Below are 19,400 nucleotides of genomic sequence, written 5' to 3' on the forward strand. Positions count from 1 at the left end.
GGTTCTTTTGCTCCCCTTTAACTTGAACCCTGTATCTGAAGAAGAACTTGAAAAGCTTGATGCCCTGCTTGACCCCCACGATTGTAATCTCCAGGATTCCCTCGTCCACTGAGGAACACCTACTCGGAGGAGTTGCCCTTAACGTCAGCCAGAATTTCATTTTCTAACCGAATACCTGTAATTTCATCTTGTCTTCCCCCCGTCGCTGCACCCTGGATGTCACGACCCCCCCTGCAGCGACCAAGGGTTATGACTGACTGACCTCTGTCACTTACCCAGCCATTAATAACACTTCAAAAAATTTATTTAAATTCTTTACTCGGTATCCGCATTTACCTTGGAAAAGCTACTTTATAAATAAATACATGCCACCAACTCTAACTCGAACGAGGTAAACAGATTTATGCATGAATCTACTGCTTCGACTCTATTAAAATAGGTGTACCTCATCATCCTCATAATAATCCTATGGCACATTTAGTTTCATGCTTACTGGATTTATTTACTTGGACTTTACTAAAATTGCTCACTTTGCAACACAATTGTGAAAACACAATTCGATAAATTATTGAGCTAAACAAGTTGAAACTTTGCTCGTTGGTTGGTCTTATCACAGTTAATTTGTCGAATATTGTCCCTGCCACATTTTGTTTAGGTTTAACACTAATGCGATTCTCTAACTGCCGGTTGTTGTTTGCCTATAAAACTATTATCAGCGGATGACATTATGAGTAAAATCGCCGAGGTCACGAACATACCAACAAACCATGCAACCAGTTATGCTATACGGCACAAGGAAACGTGATAAACATTTATTTGGTGGTTGTTTCAGCGGTAATTGTTGTCTTCTAGATTTATCTCATTCATTTGAGCTGGATAATCGTGCAGCCCAGAAACTGTGGGTAAGCTCAGCCCCATGTATTCCAAGTAGTGGAAGTAGTTTAGGAACAAAGTTACGTGCAACTGCATAACATCTCTTGTCCATTTAATGCACTTAATTAACACTGTTATCCAAGACTTACTGCAGGGATCAGATCATTGAACTGTGAAATATCTTTCCCCGTCCTCAAGCTACCATTAAAACTGAAACATATTGTACTAATTGTCCTGATATTACTATTGTGGTGTAGAAAACAACACGGATGATAGTACAAAGTACAATTCCATCCACATGCTTGTTGTTTTTGTACGCTTGATTTCTTGCACAAGCAATGAATTCCGCATTACAAATGTGTTTGTGGAGTCTCTTCTCCATAAAATGAAGGAGGTTATCCGCCACAGCCAAATAAAATGAAGAAGGGGGAGGGTTAAAGAAGCAATAATGAACATACTCCACAAATTATTGTAACCATTTGCACTTACATTTGTAATAACGTGACATTATTATGAACATGATGCATATTAAAGACCATCATCACTAATAGTGAGTTGTACTACAAGTGTTGTTTTATGTAAACCAGCCGCATGGCCTGGCCAAAAGGAGTCGTACGTACGTACATACATGGCACGGAGACATAGGAAATATCGCGTATCGTCGTCGTCGTCGTAGTATTTAAACATTCACAAAGTAACGAAGCAAGGATTTCCCTTCGCTTTTGCTTGGGAATGGAAGGATTAGAGAGATTATGACTAAGTCTCTCACTCACATGTATTAAGTACACATAGGGCTCGGCTATTAAGAGAACGACAGACAATTGTGTTTTGTTGTGGAAGAAATAATAATTCCATTGCAATGCAATGTGTTTCGCATCCGCTTACTTCCTTGGATTTGAAACAAATAACCTGAAATAATAATATGTGGCGGTGGGGAGTGAGTGAGATAAGACGGGGATTTTCTAAAGGGATAACTCCCGAACACCCAATTCTCCTCTCTTTCATGTTTTGAATGAGTGTCTCGTGACGCTCATCCCTGTCACCAAAAATTTGTATCCCTTCAGGGATTGTGGGTTGTGGTCAGGTCATGGCACACAGAGTTTGGTTTGAGAACTGAACTCACTCTTTCCCTCGTGAAACCACCACCACATCATCGCCGCTAACTAACTAACGCCACTTCGACCTTATCAAACCGAATTAAATCTTAATGAGTCTTAATGAGTAGTCTCTCCAGTAAGCAAGATGCATGTTCCCCATAAAAGTTATGTGCATGCATGCATAACACACAGAACTAAATATCTAGTACGTACCACTCTCTAAAACTCCTCAACTCAACCACTGTCTCTCTTCTGCTTATTCCCACTCATCTGGAATCTACTTTTATAGGCGGCTCGCAAAGAACTTGACAAACAATTCATTCGTGATTGATGAAGCACTTAAAACACATAAGTATTTCATTAGCTTATTGTGAGTAGTGCTGGAAAATGGCTCAAAAGTCAAACATAGTTGTTTTCCGCACATTCTCTAAAATGGGAGTAAATGGGAGTGAAAGAGGAATTTTAAAATGGATACAGTCCTGAACAAATAAGGGAAGAACGCATAAGAATTAGCATTAAAGGAGCATGAACAGCTCATTGAATGATGGACAAATAAAATACATACTTTCAGTCCACAACTCACCCACACACACGGAAATCTTACGTCTTGCGCCAGACAGAAGGTTATAAATACACTCAACGACGGAAACAATTTCACCTCACATAATGAGTAACGCAAAGGCAATGCAATACAAATAAAGTGCTGCTGCTGCTGCTCTGAATGTTAGTCGTCCTAATACAATTGTGGTGGTTGGTTTATACCCTCAAGTTGAAAATGTATGTTTCGTCTTCCCCTCTCGAACCCCTCTTTCGTACGACTGATATTCTGCTGAATGCTGAATGTGGGTGTTGGTTGGTGGTCCGATGCATAATTACATAAACTTTCTCGTCTCTTCTGTCCCCAGAACAGCGAAGAAGACGCAGCCCAGACAACGAAGTAAGCGTCCTCAGCTGCTAATACTTTGGTCTTCATTAAGGGAATAATTAATGGAATTACTGGATAGAAGGGAATTCCCAAAATGGAGATTCACACTATTGCCACTCTCGCATTCCTCGCGTCTCCTACTCCCACTTCTCACTTGTTCGCTTTCATTTGTACTAAAATCCACAGAATTGCTCCATTTTTGCCAAGAATCCGTTTATGCAAAAGTCGCAGGTGGAATAGAAGAGCCGCACATTTGAACTAAACTTTTCCCATTTCAACCCATTTGCAAAACGACCCAAAGTATGTTCATTATTTTTAGGGTTTGCTCCAAAGGAAAATAAAATAAAACACCCAACGGGCCGATTTCCATGCAGCAGTGAAACTTTTACTCATCCTCGCCTCAATCCATCTCCTCTTCCACACCCAAAACCCACCCACCCACCCCACAAACCAACAACAGCCCCATACAGACCTGATAATTTGGTAATAATTGGTGCAATTAATATTTTATTTAATGCGTCACTTCATCCATGAGATGCAAATTGCCCATTTACTTTTCTATTCCGGGGTTGAATAATAATAGAGTACGTAAATATATTAGTGTTGAAATTAATGTGGGCATTCGCCAGCCAAACGAATTCCGGAATCACAACAGCCACAACGCTCCTGTCTCGATTTATATTGCGGGTTTAATCAGAAGTGTAATTCGGCTCATCAATCCTTTAATTTCACAAGTCTCTCAAGTAGCAATCGCATTTATTTATGTGCACAGTTTCAAGTGAGAACAGCCGTGAAATGAATTCATTGAATGGGAAAAATAATCCTTTCTTTCCCCTTCTTGGTTCAGGCGAAGAAATTTCTCTAATAAAATTTCTGGAAACTTACTAGTACACAAAGTGGGAGAGATTTTTAAGAGGAGCAATCTTACAGTACTCGGGTTGCAATAAATTCAAAGTCACAAAGTTTCCCTTTTGTCTTAGACAGCTTAACAGTAGGAACGATGCCAATTAAGTGAGATTTTCCATCAAGTTATAATTATCAAATATTTTTTTCCGTCCAAACCTCAACTAATTATTGCAGAGAGAAATGTGGAAACTGAAAAGTATGATAAATACTTCAATTAAGAAGTGAAATAAGATGTCTAGCAACAAAAACCATAAAAAATTTTCCCAGAAAATTACAATCACTTTGGTTCCCGGCTTTATGTATATTTTCCCATATATAATACTTGCGGTTCACTAATTCCAAGACATCCAGAGCCGAGTGAGTGTAATTTTTCCAAGTCACATGAACAAAGTAGGGCAAAAAAAATTCTCAGCGAGACTGAATGATTTAGTCGATTTGATAAAATGAGCCAATTTCTGTTGCCGGAATTCAGCCACTTTCCCCACTTTCACTTCCGCCTCCTTCTTAAAATCCGGGTATTAGTTGCCTCTCTCAGGAGTAAAATTTCCAACACATTCCAGATTTAATTGCTTTTGCCACACTAGGCCGCGAGAGACTAAGAGGGCGAAAATGAAAAAAGTGGGGTCAATAACGGGAAATGAGCTAGAATAGCAGATCAACACAAGGATCCTCACTCACTCCGTAACACCAAACAAGTAAGAAAATGAGACGAGAATTAGAGAAAATTCGTCAGTCGTTTTGAGGATGGAACTACTCCGACTTTCTCCTATTTCCTTAGCAGCCGTGGTGGTGGTGGTATTGTGGTTCTTTGTGCCATAACCAACCACGACCAGACCAGACACTGCTCTGCTATATGACCAGCCTAGCATCTATTAAGAGGAATGGAAAGCGTATGTATGGTCGTGGAGAAGGAGAAAAAGGAAGACAAAGCAATTGAGAAGACAGCTTAAGACAGGACAACTTTATTTCACTCCTCCAAAACCATGTAGTCCTTCTTCTCCTCTCCTTTTCTCCCTTTCTTTCCTTTTTTTCTGGATGCACTGTGCTGCAACAAAAGAATAACTCGGCCTCTGCTTTCCCCTGTCACCATTTGAATGCGCGTCTCAAAATAAAACTTGGAGGTAGACCTAAAACAAGCAATAAATGAAATACAAACTGAACAACAACTTGTCAATGCAACCACTACGTATGCACCAGTGAGACTTTAAAATTGTGCAAGGAGAGACATACGTGCAGTGCAGCAGTGTGTGTGTGATATGGTGGAAAGAGAAACTTTTTTTCTCCTGCGCCAGAACAATGAGCTTCTTGCTGAGCCAAGTTTACTTTTTTTGTCCACTTACAGCTTTGTTGGGTGCAACGTGCAAGGAAATGAGAAAATTGGATGTAGAGTTTGGGAACAATCATCGTCATCAAGTTGTTTTCTGTGCTGTATTTCCACTACCTTGTACGTACTACATATTTGTAGCCCCACCAACCAACACCACTTTCTCCACTTGCAAGTGACCAATCCCGCTAAAAGAAAGCAAGAGTGAGCAAATCCATTTAGTTTGCTTTACTTCAATTTTATTGTCGGGATTTATTTAACGGAACACTAAATCCAATGAAGGAGAGAAGGAAGGGAAAAGTCTCAAAGTCAAACAGGTGAGTAAAGTACCATTGACCCGTCGAATAATGCTCTCCTGGTGGATGCTGCTGGCACGAAAGTCCCCTCCTTCTTCACGTACATACTTTCTTGTTAGGCCTAAAGGGTGGAATTAGTAGGAAAAATACAAGTGTAACCTACTGCACGTAGGTCGAAGAAGAAAGGGAAAGAGTGCCATAATAAGTGACCAACTGGTCAGATATGGACACGTGATGACTCAATTAATTCAAATTTCAAATCGCCATGTCGTGCAATGTAATGACCCATTAAACATAACACCTCCAGTCCCAGTTCCGCCCGTCTTTTCCCTCTGTTTGCCAACAGCATCAAGAATGTATGAGCATGCAGCTACATATGCAGGCAGGGCATGGGTATTGGTATTTTGGATGACAGAGTACGAACTACAGACAGAAATTTTAACCGCACCAACACTTTTACCACCACCACCAATAATAATAATAATAATACGTTCAAACAACTCTGTCCACGATGATATAAGAATAATCGCGATACAGCCGGAACACCTGTCAGAGAACAATATTATAGGAAAAGAAGCCAAAATATGGCAGCATCGCTTCGGAAAAGGTTGTTACTTTCCCCTGTGAAGTTTGAGGTTTCCCCTGAAGTCTGAGTGAAATGAACAAAGAATTATTTTCCAGGCCTAATTGCCACTCCTCTATGCCTTCTTCTTCTTCTTGGTAGCTTTCTACTTTCACAAAACTTTCGTTTCTTTCTCCTCAAAACCCACACACATGGCTTCGTCCGTTCCTTCACGACTGCTGCTGCTGCACAAATTTCATCAACCAGCACCAGCACCCAACTTTTCTCTCTTTTTAACTAAACTAAAACCCACCATATCAGTATAAAAGGAGAGAAAAGTTGTAATCGACAAGGAACGAAATGTAATAGACCGCATTGCCCACCCTGACCAACAACTCGCCTCCATTGAACTCGTTCCGTCTAATTGCAGCTGTTCTTGCTCAAAAACTCAACTTCAATGAACCAATGATCAATCAATTTTTCAAGGTTCGTTACACAGCATTTTGTAGATGAGTGTTGTTCGTTTGCTCTCTTTTCTCTTAGACATACATACATAAATATATGTATGAACGTTGGTTTGTTTGTGTCCCTTTCTTTGTTTTCAGCCAACCATTGTTATTTTTTTCCAAAGAGTGCTCTTGTACTTCTGCTACAAGCGAGCAGCCCAAGTACGAGTTTGATACTAGAGAATAACACTGGAGAATGCAATATTTCTGTCATGTGTGAGCAACTCGACGCTCTTTCCAATGTATTTCGTAACCCTATTTTACAATTTTTATCGCTTTCCTTGAACCAGAATGGTTGCGGGATGCATTTTGAAGTCGTATGTAGGAATTGTAGCCGAATACATTTAATTCATTAATACAACGGAAAAGTGCATTCTGAGAATTTGAGAGCAACAAGATTTAGGGTTAGTGATCCAAGGGTGGAAGTCGTGAATAAATATCTTTATCGAGCGACAGGGAAATTAAGTCTTTGTTTCTTCTCCTGATAAAGGAGACTAAGGAAATGGGAATAAGAAGGGAAGCAGCCAGCAGCAGGGCTTTGCCATGATGAAACGAAGGCCGGGGAGGAAGGAGATTCGGATCTGGACGAGACAAGTGAACGAATTGCTGGCATTATCAACAAGATTAATTCTCTGATTGTTTCTCCAAAGCAAAACATTGCACTATACGACTCGTACTGTTTCACTACTCGTCTTCGCCCCAGCAGACTGACGCAGACACATACGTACGTATAGACACAATCATCAAAATCTCTTCCTTCTGGTCGATACAGTAGTAGTAGCTTCCCATTGATCAATCTGGGCCCAATCCGCCATAATAACAATGCAAAAAGAAGAGAGAGACTATATATAATGCTGAACTTTTTGTCATCATGATCATGGGAATTGTGAGCGAGGCCATGATGATATTCAAAGTACAAATTACTCGGAAATATTGGTAGACAAATAAATCGTACTTACATTTACGCCAGACATTAATTGTCCCTACTGCAGATCCGATTCTGTCATGGTTTGTCGTCCTTCCTCAATCTGTAAATAAGGAGAAGAGAGGTTTTAAAATCAAAGTATAGCATAAACTTGATCCAACTTAACCAAACTATTGTGACCATGTACACACTGTATAGGACATGATTACTGTATACGTATATACATGATGTTGAGTCTGTCTTCATTATATCGTTTAGTGCGAGTTCTCGATCTCAGGAGCAAGAATCTCACTTAATAATGCTGGTGTCCTGCAGAAGAGCAAGTGCGTGCGTATGCACAGTCCCTACTTTTGAGAGAGGAACTTGTTTCACCAAAAACTTAACAAACTTTACACGTTTCATAATTGTACTTTAGTTTGCAGTTTACACTCCACTGCCAGGCCTCCCAAGCCCCATGAGTCTTTTGTGTAGGACGGGATTTATTACGTAATACAACTACTTGAGCATACGACAAGAAAACAAGAGACAATATTTTGCACACAATTCCAACAACCACCCTAGAGTTTTGACATTTTGCAATTCAGTTCTGAGCGAGCGAGGAGCAACTTGACTAAGTTGGAAGACAATATGTCACAAAACCTCAAACTAACTTTTGCTTATAAATCACATTATGTATATGGTGTGGTTTATTAAAACAGGCTTCGTTGCCAACCTCGGCTGGGCAGAAGCAAAAGTAATTTCTCCATAAACAAGAGACCTTGTTATTGCACCAAGCAATAGAACTTGTACATTTTAATAAGACTTTCCGAGCTCTTGTCTCTCTGTCTCCTCCTTAGCTCTGATTCGCTCAAATTGTAACAATAAAACCCTGCCCGGTATTGTTTCATCAGGAAGCGAGGCAACACTCGCAGCTACAACTTCTTAAAATTTATACAATTGACATTATTGTGACAGCACGAGAGTATGAATAAAGTCAAAGAAAATTCTCCCCTTCAAAGAAAGAGAGAGCTTCATTAGCTACTCAAAACTCTGGAGCAACGAGTCCTCGTCCTCCTCGTCGTCGTCGTCTGAGGACAATAATAATACAGAGAACGAGGAACAATAATGTTTGGGAATTCTCCATTCTTTGCTTCATGTCTCATGAAAAGAAGCAGATTTTGAAGAGTCAGTCAACCACCAGCCCGACCAGAGTTAAAGAAGGCATATCTCTCTCTCCCAACTTTATCTGTTTTCGCAATGAGACCAAGAAGTTGTGTTTCGAGTCAAAGTCTAAGACTCAAAGTCAAAAATGAAATATGAACTGGGAAAGTTTGGAAACAATAAATACACTCATTCAACAAACGGGAGGAGGAGGAAGAAGAAGCTACGAAACTACTACTCTTTTGTTTTACAACATTTGTTTAATATTCGGCTTTTCTACTGGAGCGGAAGGAAAACACAACAAAACAAAGTAAAAAAAAAATACTAACAAACCCAAAACCCGACCCGTTTTCCGAACTTGTTCAAACAAAATTCAAATTTAGACAAGTTTGCACAAATACAGGTCGTTATTGTATCCCGATCGTTTAAATTTTTAGTGGAGAGAGTGAAAGGGAGACCGATACTGTCTCGTCCATGTCCTGTTAGAATTCATGGGACTATTGTGTAATAAAGAATGTAACTTGTTGTTAGTCAATTTATTCATTAAGGAACGGCTCGTAGCTGGCGTTAAGTTAACCATGCCGAGAAATTCGTGAGATAACTCTCGTCTTTGTCCAACGATAACTTGCTGCTGCTGGAGGATGGACGGCATTTAAACTGGAAATTAAAACGTGTTGCCCGGCCATGCATTTCTTATTTTTCTGGATAAAATTAAAATAGAAGGTTTCCACTGTTCTTTAGACATTCTATTATTTCCTCCTTCCTCGAGAATTCATGGGCGTGTTGACTAAAATTAATGAGTTAATTAGCTTGTCGTACACAGTGCGGAACAATTGCTAACATTATTGAGCAACATAGATAAGAGTCGACGCAAGTTCAAATTGCAGGGCTTGGCGTTTGTTTATTGTTTGATAATTTAAAAGTGAAAAATGACTCATTTTAATTTTTTAAAACCTGTCCATATAAATAAGTAAAATTGTATAGGAACATTTTATGAATGGACCGAGTAACTTATTGTGTCTTGCTCTCTCTCTCTCTTTGTGGCCTTTGCCATTAATTATCTTTTTTTATTTTTCCAGTTGACCAAACCGTCGGAATCTTTTCATTCATTCTTCCCTAAACTTTACTGGAATCTTGGTATTTTGGCGACGAGAGAGAGGAAGGGCAGGTGTCACGAAAATACGGCAGCAGTTTGTGTCGCATGTTATTCTAAAATCAGTTTGCATAGCATAGATTTCATTTGAGCAATGGAAAGTGAATGAATTGATGAAGTGTCAAATTCCAGTCGGTCTGTGAGACTCTGAGATGCTGCTGGTTGGTCGGGCTTGCGTTTGGAGACTCAAAAGTCCATTCAGATTTCAGATTAGAGGAAATCCAATGTCCAAAGTAAATGTTTGGTTATTCTACAACTCCTTTCAGAAAGGGATACATATCTGAATGAGATGGAAATAAGGTCGACCAAGTGTTTTGAAAGGTTTTCGGGGCGCGTGGAAGAGGCAACAAGACAACAATAAGGAGAGAGAGAGAGACCAAGGAAAAAGGCGTCCCGTCGCAGATGCACATTTCCAAAAACACTCAACCTAAAACCGTGCAACGCTCCTGCACCATGGAAGAAGGGGACAGTTGGTACTATGAAAAATAGTGGTGTGCATGAATATTTATTTATTCTGAGCACACACACACAATGAAGGACGTCAAAGAATATATAGCTTCCGACACAGAAGAGAGTAAAACATTGGACATGACACTAAAGGGACGCAAAATATGCTCCTGTGGAAAGCAGACTGTTGAGTATCATGGTGAGCAAAAATATTCTATTTAATGCGCTACCATTTTGGAAACAGTCTTTTCAAAAGACGTAGAGATCGGACAAAGATGGTATAAATCGTATCGTACAATAATTCAAGTTATTTCTCGGTCAGCAGAGCAGGGCACAACAACGGAAGGGAATGTGCTACGTATACATGGGAGAGGTCGGTTAATATAATTCAGAGGTACCTGAGAGAATTAGGTCGTAATGATGACGACCATTCCGCCTCCTAAAACATAAATACAATTTAAGGAAGGTGGGTGAAGTGCACTTTTAGTGAGACAAGGAAGATTCATTAATAATTAAGGCACCACATCCATCCAGACTTTGATTTACTTTACTCTCCTCCACTGTTGGGTAGTATCTATGTACTAGTTGAAACAAAGTTAAATTAAGTGTGCTTCATCTCTCTCTCCGTCTCACTTTCCACTTCAATGTATACTGTCCACTTGTTCAGCCTTCTAGTTAGGTACCGGCATACATAGATCTACAGCACGTGTATATATTCATATATCTTTCTGGATAATGATAACATCTAACGACGTGCTTTTGCTGGCTGGGTATGCAAACTTTTCGCAATGTAAATAGCAAATGCGAATAAATAGCAAACTACCAACTCTCTCAAGTAGGAAATGTTTCGTGAGTTTGATTTCATTTATAAATCTTGTGGCAGTAAATTGAAAATAAAAAGTTGGCGAGTCAATCTCCCTCTCTGCTCATGCAACAAATGTTGCTGTATGTCGTTGGCAGGAGGATGTGTGTTGCAAGTTACGACTTGTTTAGTTTACGTGTCATGGTTGGCTTGGGTCTCTCTCGAGACGGTTTTCGGTTTGGGTTCAGGGAGACAATTAACAATGAAAATGTCTCCACCAGACCTCTGAATTGGTTTGGAGAGGTTTGACCACCTCCCGAGCAATTTACCTGAGTTTGTCACTTCCTCGCCCTCTTTCACACCTTGAGTCTCTCGTTTGACATCTAATGGCGAAATTTATTGCGTGAGATGCGAGATAAATTAAAGGCTGGCTGAGCTGGGATGTGTACTGAGAGAGGGGTTTCCTCCCTTCCATGACTCCTTCTCTTCCCACGACAACAGCAGTTGACAATGACACAGTGACCTCGGCTCGGAAATCAATTTATGGTTTACAATTCAGTCCTCCTCTGCCATAGTCTGCACGACCGGCTGAGGAGGTTACGGTCTCAATTTATTTATGCTGCAAGTCAAATCATTTACAATTCCGAGTGTTGAAGTGCTGCAATTCTTTACTGAGGGAAACAATCCCGCCTGCTTTCAATTCCTTGGAGATGTTTTAATGCAGGGCTGATTATCTAATAAAAGCGCTTCTGTTGACCAGTTTATTCAGCAGGTTATTGAAAATTGGGGTTTCAGCCTTTTCAAATCTTTTTTATGATTTTGAAAGGGATGGAAAAAGTGTTGCAAAATTTGTTGTAGTGTTTGTGCTTATCCATACGAGGTTCCAAATAGAATTTCTCATATAGTTGGAAACATTTCCATGAAATGTGAAATTGCAAGACAGACCTCCTGCCTGAATTTGGACTAAAGCACTTTTAGAAATCTTAGAAATCAAGTATTTGATGGTTGTTGAAAGATTTAAAATGATGTATTCAGCAGCATTCAAACTATACAGACTTGGAATGGAAAATATCAGAATAACCAACAACAACTCCTCTTCAGGTTACACACATTCTTAAGGTCTTGATATACGACAACAATTTTCAGCATTTCCGGTGCATTTAAGGGTCTCAAGTACCTTTCCCATTGGGTACAATAATTGATGGTTGACTTATTTGAAACCAAATACGTGATCATGGAAGAAACATGAAAAAGTTGAGCAATCACTAAAATTTCCAGGATGAAATTGGCCATGTGATACATACGAGCTTGGTCCCACCACCATCCTCATCGTCATTTCGTCCCAATCAAAAATGTCTCTCGCAATGATGAATGATGATAAATGATCAATTTTTCAGATTCGATGCATCAACTCTCATATGTAACGCACAACTGCAGGACTATGCAACCATTGCAAGTCACAACAAAGCCCCGGAATGATGTCATATATTGCGTTCGCTTAAAACCACTACAATTACTTGTCACCATTGATCTAGCCAACGGAGCCGCTCTCAAGAGTTACGTATACAGGTATTTGACAACAATAATCACAAACTCAAGAGCTTTATACTCGCAAGAAACCCAGCATTTTGCTTTTCTCCAGTATTATTTATCTCTTGACTAAGTAATTGTGATTCTAAGATGGTGCGGGTTGGTTTCGTTGACACAGCACATTTTTGTTTGAGATTTCATGTCAGCCTTTGGTTTGGAGAGGAGAGAACCCTACTGTGTTGTTGGAGGTTGAATGTCGGTTGTGGTGATGTGACTTGAGAACTTAACCAAAATCCGTATTTTTAACGCAGAGAACGAAATTTCATTTCAGGGTACGCAGAGAAGCAGAAGGATGTATGAAGCTTGAACCTTTTGCGGCCTTATATTTCCCCTTTCTTGACTCGTTTTAGAATTAAAATCCACATCAAAAAGTCTTCACTGTACAAATATTTTTTCCCAAGTTGACTTCTTACATGATGCATTGAACTATTTTTACTTATGTATTTACTCTGTTCATCATGAAATGATACACAGCAAGATGCCTGACAGTTGAGACATTTCATCCCAATCAGACCAATAGTGGTTGTGAAACATAAACTATTTAAAAAGATTGTCAGTCATTTGATGCTTGTCATACTCGAATGAACTTTCATATTAACAAATTCCGATGCAAATCATTCACTCAGAAGACGGGATGGAAAGATGATGGGCTAAACTTTTCATAATCTGAAGCTAAACTAAACTAATGTTGACAGAGCAGAAGTTGACATGTCATTGTTCATGATTGAGATTTACTGGTCATTCCCAGGCACCACTACCTACAAATATTTACTACTGCTGGTTTTGCTTATTTAACTCGACTCGGTGAAATTTATATATAGTTAGCAATCAGTAACCGCATATCGTGGATCTCCATCCGTGGTCTCTTCCCAACTGTCAGTGTCATTCATTATGCAACAACAGAAACTGTCCAGCACAAGTTCTTCTTGTCAAGTGCTCAAATAACTTGATATCATAAAATCAGTTTGCTGCAGCAATGTTGCATGTTTTAGGATAACCCATAGCTACATATTTCCTATAACGGGTGGGTCACACTTTTGCTCCAAATTTATGATACCAAGTCTCACGTACATTTGCTCATTGTTTAATTTGAGTTGGACTGATGTGACGGGGGCAAGACTCGAAATGCAAAACGGTTGCATGTGAATGACTACATGGTGAATTGCACATTGATTGGGTTCACCCATCCGTCAAATTTCTGTACTCTTCTGATTGGAGTCTGGACATGGGTGCAATCGGTTGTTAAACTGTTGGTATTTTTTTCCCTAATGAAAACCGGTTTGATCTTGAAGAGCAAGGTTCACGCTCGTCTTATTCTCATTGTACTTACGTATTATGAGCTTTCTTTTCTGATGAGCACAAAATATTGGGATCGCAAATATGCAAGAATGCCAAGTTATTGATACTCCTTTAACCAGTTGAATGCCACAGTAAGTAAGTAAGTAATAGTGGTGGATAAATAAATAGTGGGTTTGAGAGAGAAGTAAGTATGGGTAAAAATCAGATCAGGATATTTATCTCGGCATAATAGATATTCATAAATCTATCAAAATTATTTCCTAGTTGTAAAGTACATACATTTAAATTTTGCAACATGTACAAGGTATTTTTCATCCACGCAGACCACGAGTTTGAATAAGTATGACATAATGCACGTCGTCATGCGTTCCGCAGGATATCTCTCGCTTTTTTTTACATCGTGCTGCTTTCTCAACCTGTTTAGCCCCAGAATATGCACCAGAACATAATGTTCATAAAATAACAAAAGACTCATCCTGTGAATTGCAATAAAGTAAAGGCTTAAAACACTATTTAGCACCGTCTTGGCTTACCAACAGAAAATAATCTCACTAAATTATGAGTAACTTGGAAAGCTGACTGGTTTTTTTGTTTGCTGGCCAGGCTATTGTTATTATTATTCCTCACGTGGTTATGCAGCAGTACGTGAACTTTGTTTCAACACAATTATTATGTTCCCTTCTTTACCATAACCTCCTTATGATCTGAGCGTATTACAACAACCTCAAATATTTAAAATATTCCAAGACATTGTTATTTTATATGAAAAGGGAGAGGGCCACAAACTCGAGAAAACTTAAGAGCTGTGCCAATATAATATATTACAATCATTGGTTGAGTAAGTGCAATCCTAGAGTTTTCATTAAAATATCTCTCATTTCATATGAGACGAGGAGAAAGAAAGACGACGCGTACTTATCCTGCGTCCTCGACGACGATGGCGATGACGACAACGACCAATGTCGGAGATAAATGCCAATACTACTCAAAGTCTAAGGAAGCCTGCGGACGAAATTTCTTTGCATCCATATCCGCACACACGAGATAAGTAGGAAATTGCGAATTTCTCTAGAAAACAAAGTCCCAGAATATATTTTGACATACTCCAGAATCCCATTTGCTCTCTTGGATCCGCATCCTGTCCTTTGTTTTGTTCAATGCACTTAAAGTGATTTGCATATTTCAGTAGTAAATTCTGGAGACGTCAAATTCTCCACACAGAGATACATCAAGCATATATGTGAACATAAAGCTGCGAGTTGTTGTGCAACTACCAGAAAATAATTTACGATTCCAATTTATAAACTTATAAATTTCTTATTTCCCCTGCAGGATATTTTTCTCGTATTTTCAACATTTCAACATTTCCTCCTCCAGTTCACCCAGTGCGAGAAGAGCAATGAGCAGTTCGCCAGCATGCATGTGCAGCCCATCCTTCCTTTCTTTCTTCCTGAGCTCATTGGCATTGTTAAGAGATTTCAATGCTGCTAAATTCTAGTAAAGTTTCATAAGTCATGCCAAGAGCGTGGTGTTGGTTCCTGTTGTGTTGTGTCGTAATAATAAGCACCTTACATTGCAACGCCACTACCACCAACCAGCCAACAACAACTACCACTCCCTTCTTCTCTCGCCTCCAATTCACTCCAAACCCTGTGAATCCGTCTTTTGTGCACTTTTGTAAGTATTGTCTTGGCCTCCTCTTCCTTCCTTCCTCAAAATTTCACTCTCCTCAGATTTTTTCCAGACCTGTCGCTCCCACTGAAACTTCTTGGACATGTATTTGCACCATATTTGGAGAAAAAAATATATCCTCAAAAAAGTAGGAAGCCTTTTGACGCTAAAACTAAAACCACGCACATGTTGGTTAGTAGGCAGTAGGTAGCTGGACGTTGACGCATTTTTGAGACAGTAGCAGTAGAATCCAGAGAACAGTAATGTGACCTGTGTGTGCGTGTCATGTTCCGAAAATTTTCAGGGAAACTTTAAAGGACGAGACTCAAACTATCTTCATCTCATTTTAATTTTGTCGTCTTCTCTCCGATGGCACAAATCTGCTTTGCCATCTCACCCTGATGACGATATAACCTCCATCCGTCCTGCATGCAGCCTACAGCGCCAGCCAACTCCTTCTTCTTCTTCATTCTCATTCTTTACAAATGTAAATTTAATTAAACCCTCCTAACCCTTTACTTTTGACTTTCTTTATTTGCATATTCCATTGCTCTGGTCGGCTCGGGTTTCTTCTTCTTCTTGACTCTCACGAGCTTAAAAGAAGCACAAGCAGCCGTCACTCCCTCACCTTCTTCCCGATGTTCCAGAGACAAATTCAAGATTGAAGTTGCCATTTGCTCAGCCGCCTTGTTCTCTTTAAACTCTGTCTTTCTCTCTCGTGTTAATGAAGTTGGACAGGAAAATGTCAGTGAGCGAGTCTGGGAGCCGAGACCTGTGCTATTTGCATGGTGTAATTTACCATTATTCATAATTAGCAGGGAGTCCTAACCTGACTTCATTTCCTCCGTCGCCCTTATTCCTTTATCTTGTTGAGTTCTTTTAAACTTTTTAGAAATTTAAAACCCTCCTCACTTTGATGACACCGACCAAGAAGTAAAAGTAAAAAAAAGTGTCTAGAATATCTAAATTCCACCGACCTCGACAAACTCGAATCAAACGGCAAGTACAAAATCTTGTCTTAATTAATAAGGAGTTGGAATGGTAATATTTTCATTAATGAGAGAGACAGAGAAAGAGATAGGGAGATACAGATAGAGAGCTTCGTGGTTTACAGTATACAAAAGGGTGACGACACACTTGAACACATCGCCTTGTCCCATTTCTGTCATTGAAATTCAATTTCAAAGGAACGTGAAATCGTGAAATCTCAAATTCAGTATTGACTGCACAGTGCCAATATCGCCCCCTGATCATTATTCCGCACAATTTGTCCGTTTTTAAGATTTCATTTAATTAAAAAGATGCAAAGTGTGAAATTCTGAACTTGGGCACCACTCGGTTAAAATGAGGGGTAAAGTACTTATTAAATACCTACGTGCATATATTGTGAAGCAATCATAAATCAATTTCTCAATTGAATACAACATTGCTTGTATGTATGTAGATACAGTGTCGCTGCTCTGTCGGGGCTACTTGTTAGTTTCTATTCTAATGAGCCTCGTAATGCTTTCAGGGGACAAGGATGTAAAAAATATTGTCATAGTTGAAGGAGAAGAGATAAAAATAAATCACGACTGAATGAAAAGTATTGATCATTGTTTAATTCTACAGAAGTTTCCTTAACAATGGAGCAGAAATTGCGAGACAAGTCAAGTGTTTATTGATGATATCGAACAATTCGTGAAACACTTGGCTTGGCTGTCAGGGGTAATTCGGCTAGCACATCACCATCCCCTCCCCCCCTTCCCCATGTGTTAGTAGTAGAATGACAGCATATATAGATGCAGATAAATACACATGCACACAATCAGCAAATAAATAAACTCTTGTGTATGCCAGCGAAGGTAAACCTGGACTACAGTCACACATAGCATTTACTCTTGAGTAAATGCTATGTGCTATGCTATGCTATTTCATACTGACTAATTTGTTACCAAAATTTATTGGAGGAAAATTTGTGTAGCAAATTGCAAAATTGATTAATTTTATTTAGAATAGAAATTCTCACCGAATGTCAGGATGCATGTGTGAGAAAGCTCCCAAGAAAGGGAATGAAAGTGGGTGAAATCAAAATGATCAGAGGTAATTAGAAAATTGGACTTAACGTGTCCTTCACATATCGACGGATATTCCTGGCCCACTTCATTCTACTTTTCTACCTTACAAACTAGAGCGTGCAATTTTTGCAAATAATCACGTTATCAATCAGCAACCCACCATGTAACTTGGTGTTTTCATCCAAATTTTCCCCTTCTTTAGATATTCGCACATTTCTCCAACTCCAGCCGTTCTTTGTGTCAGTGGTTAAGGTGAAACCTGGTAAAAAAGAAACTGGTGATCCCAAAAAAGCCGTGAGAATGTTCCGAGAAAGACGGGAAAGTAAGTAGAACGGAAAAGAAACAAAGGAAATGGTGGTGGGAAAAATCGATACGGTTTCTGGAGTGACACGGTTTCTTTAAATCAGCAATTATTAATCGGGATGTAACGAGTTTCCTTGTATAAAAATGTATGACTTATGTGCTCCAGTTACTCCTTGGAGGATATATTTATCTGTTTAGTTTGGATACTATATGGACTCTCATAAGCACATAGATATGTAAAATTGAGACTCATTCTCGAAATAATTTCCATTCAATTAATTGAACAATTTAATATCGGAAATATACTTCTACTAAATACAAAGCCCTATATTCATCAAGGATTGAATGGTTCTTTTTGTATTCGATTTAACCCTTATTTATTAAGATTTATACCACGAGCATGTACTCACGCTATTCTAAGAACGGCTTTGCTTTGCTGCCTGTGGGAAAGCAAGTTGGCAATTTGGAACAATCTTGAAGTTCCAGCCCTACTTAAATTCTTGAAAGTCTTGAGAGCTGTTGGCATTGCATTGAATTCATTGGCAGTGGTCGTAGTAGTCTAAAACTAATCGATAGCATCCATAAATTAGAGACAGAGATCTCCTTCAAGTCCAAGAGGAAGAAAAAAGCCTCACTCTTTTCCTGAGGGAGGCACAAAAGGAAGCGCTTTCTTCTGTTTGCATTTTCATTTTCTACAACAGCAGCAGCAGCAGTAAGTTCAGTCAGCGGTTGGTGAAACACTTGGTGGATTTGGCAATGTGAATATAAATGAGAGGATGCAAGAAGAGAAAGAGTTATAATTCTGCAAACTGCTGCTGCTACTGCTGCTGATGAAAAGAGAAAAGTATATCTGTTATTGCTTTCCTTGTGTGCTTCTTGCTGATGCTTTCGAGATACTGTTGCTTTTGCTCCGCGAAACCAATGTAGGGCATCAAAATCGATTTGCTGCTGCCAACTGCGAACCAAAGTCAATTTATTTTTAAACTCGGGCTTTTGCCTGAACTATTGACATTACACATTTCATTTTGATTCTTCCATTCCAGTCGAAACAAGAGGAGATGAGTTTGGGGATCATGGTGTGATTGATTTGTGGGTACAAATGTCAACTACATCGTTTCCATTTTGAAATTGATGTCTAAATTGTAAAACGGCTCAAATAAATTTTATACATGTCCACGGGAAATTTAGACTTGAATTAATTAGGAAATTTAGTCATACATATTAGTCTTGAAGCAGAAAAAATAATTTGTTTCCTCCGCCTGTCTGTCTTCAGACTACTGCTCACCCCTTCCTCCTTCATCATCATCATTTCAGTGAAATTCAACACATTTTGAACGGTATATGGAAATGAAACTAAATCTCATTTCATGGGAAAACTTTTTCACTTATTTCCTCTCCGTGGATGAAGAAGACGAGGAAAAGGAGAAGGCAAGCAAATGACGCAGACGAAGCATGAGAAAAAGATACTACTACACGTTATCACTACCAGCACGAAGAAATCCCATCGTCTGCCTTCTTCCCTCT

The 19,400-nt window shown here is 39.3% G+C and overlaps 1 protein-coding gene across 1 annotated transcript in view; it reads right to left on the minus strand.

Annotated features, from left to right (window-relative positions):
• The window catches only part of LOC110851471 (plexin-B-like), a 156,332-nt gene that overhangs the window by 113,669 nt on the left and 23,263 nt on the right, over positions 1-19,400 (minus strand). The window contains exon 2 of the mRNA XM_035853117.1: positions 7,449-7,517. The gene's annotated coding sequence lies outside the window, so the exon portion shown is untranslated. The remainder of the gene's footprint in view (positions 1-7,448; positions 7,518-19,400) is intronic.

The sequence above is a fragment of the Folsomia candida genome, unplaced genomic scaffold (assembly GCF_002217175.1).
Source record: "Folsomia candida strain VU population unplaced genomic scaffold, ASM221717v1 Fcan01_Sc006, whole genome shotgun sequence".
Lineage (NCBI taxonomy): Eukaryota > Metazoa > Arthropoda > Collembola > Entomobryomorpha > Isotomidae > Folsomia > Folsomia candida.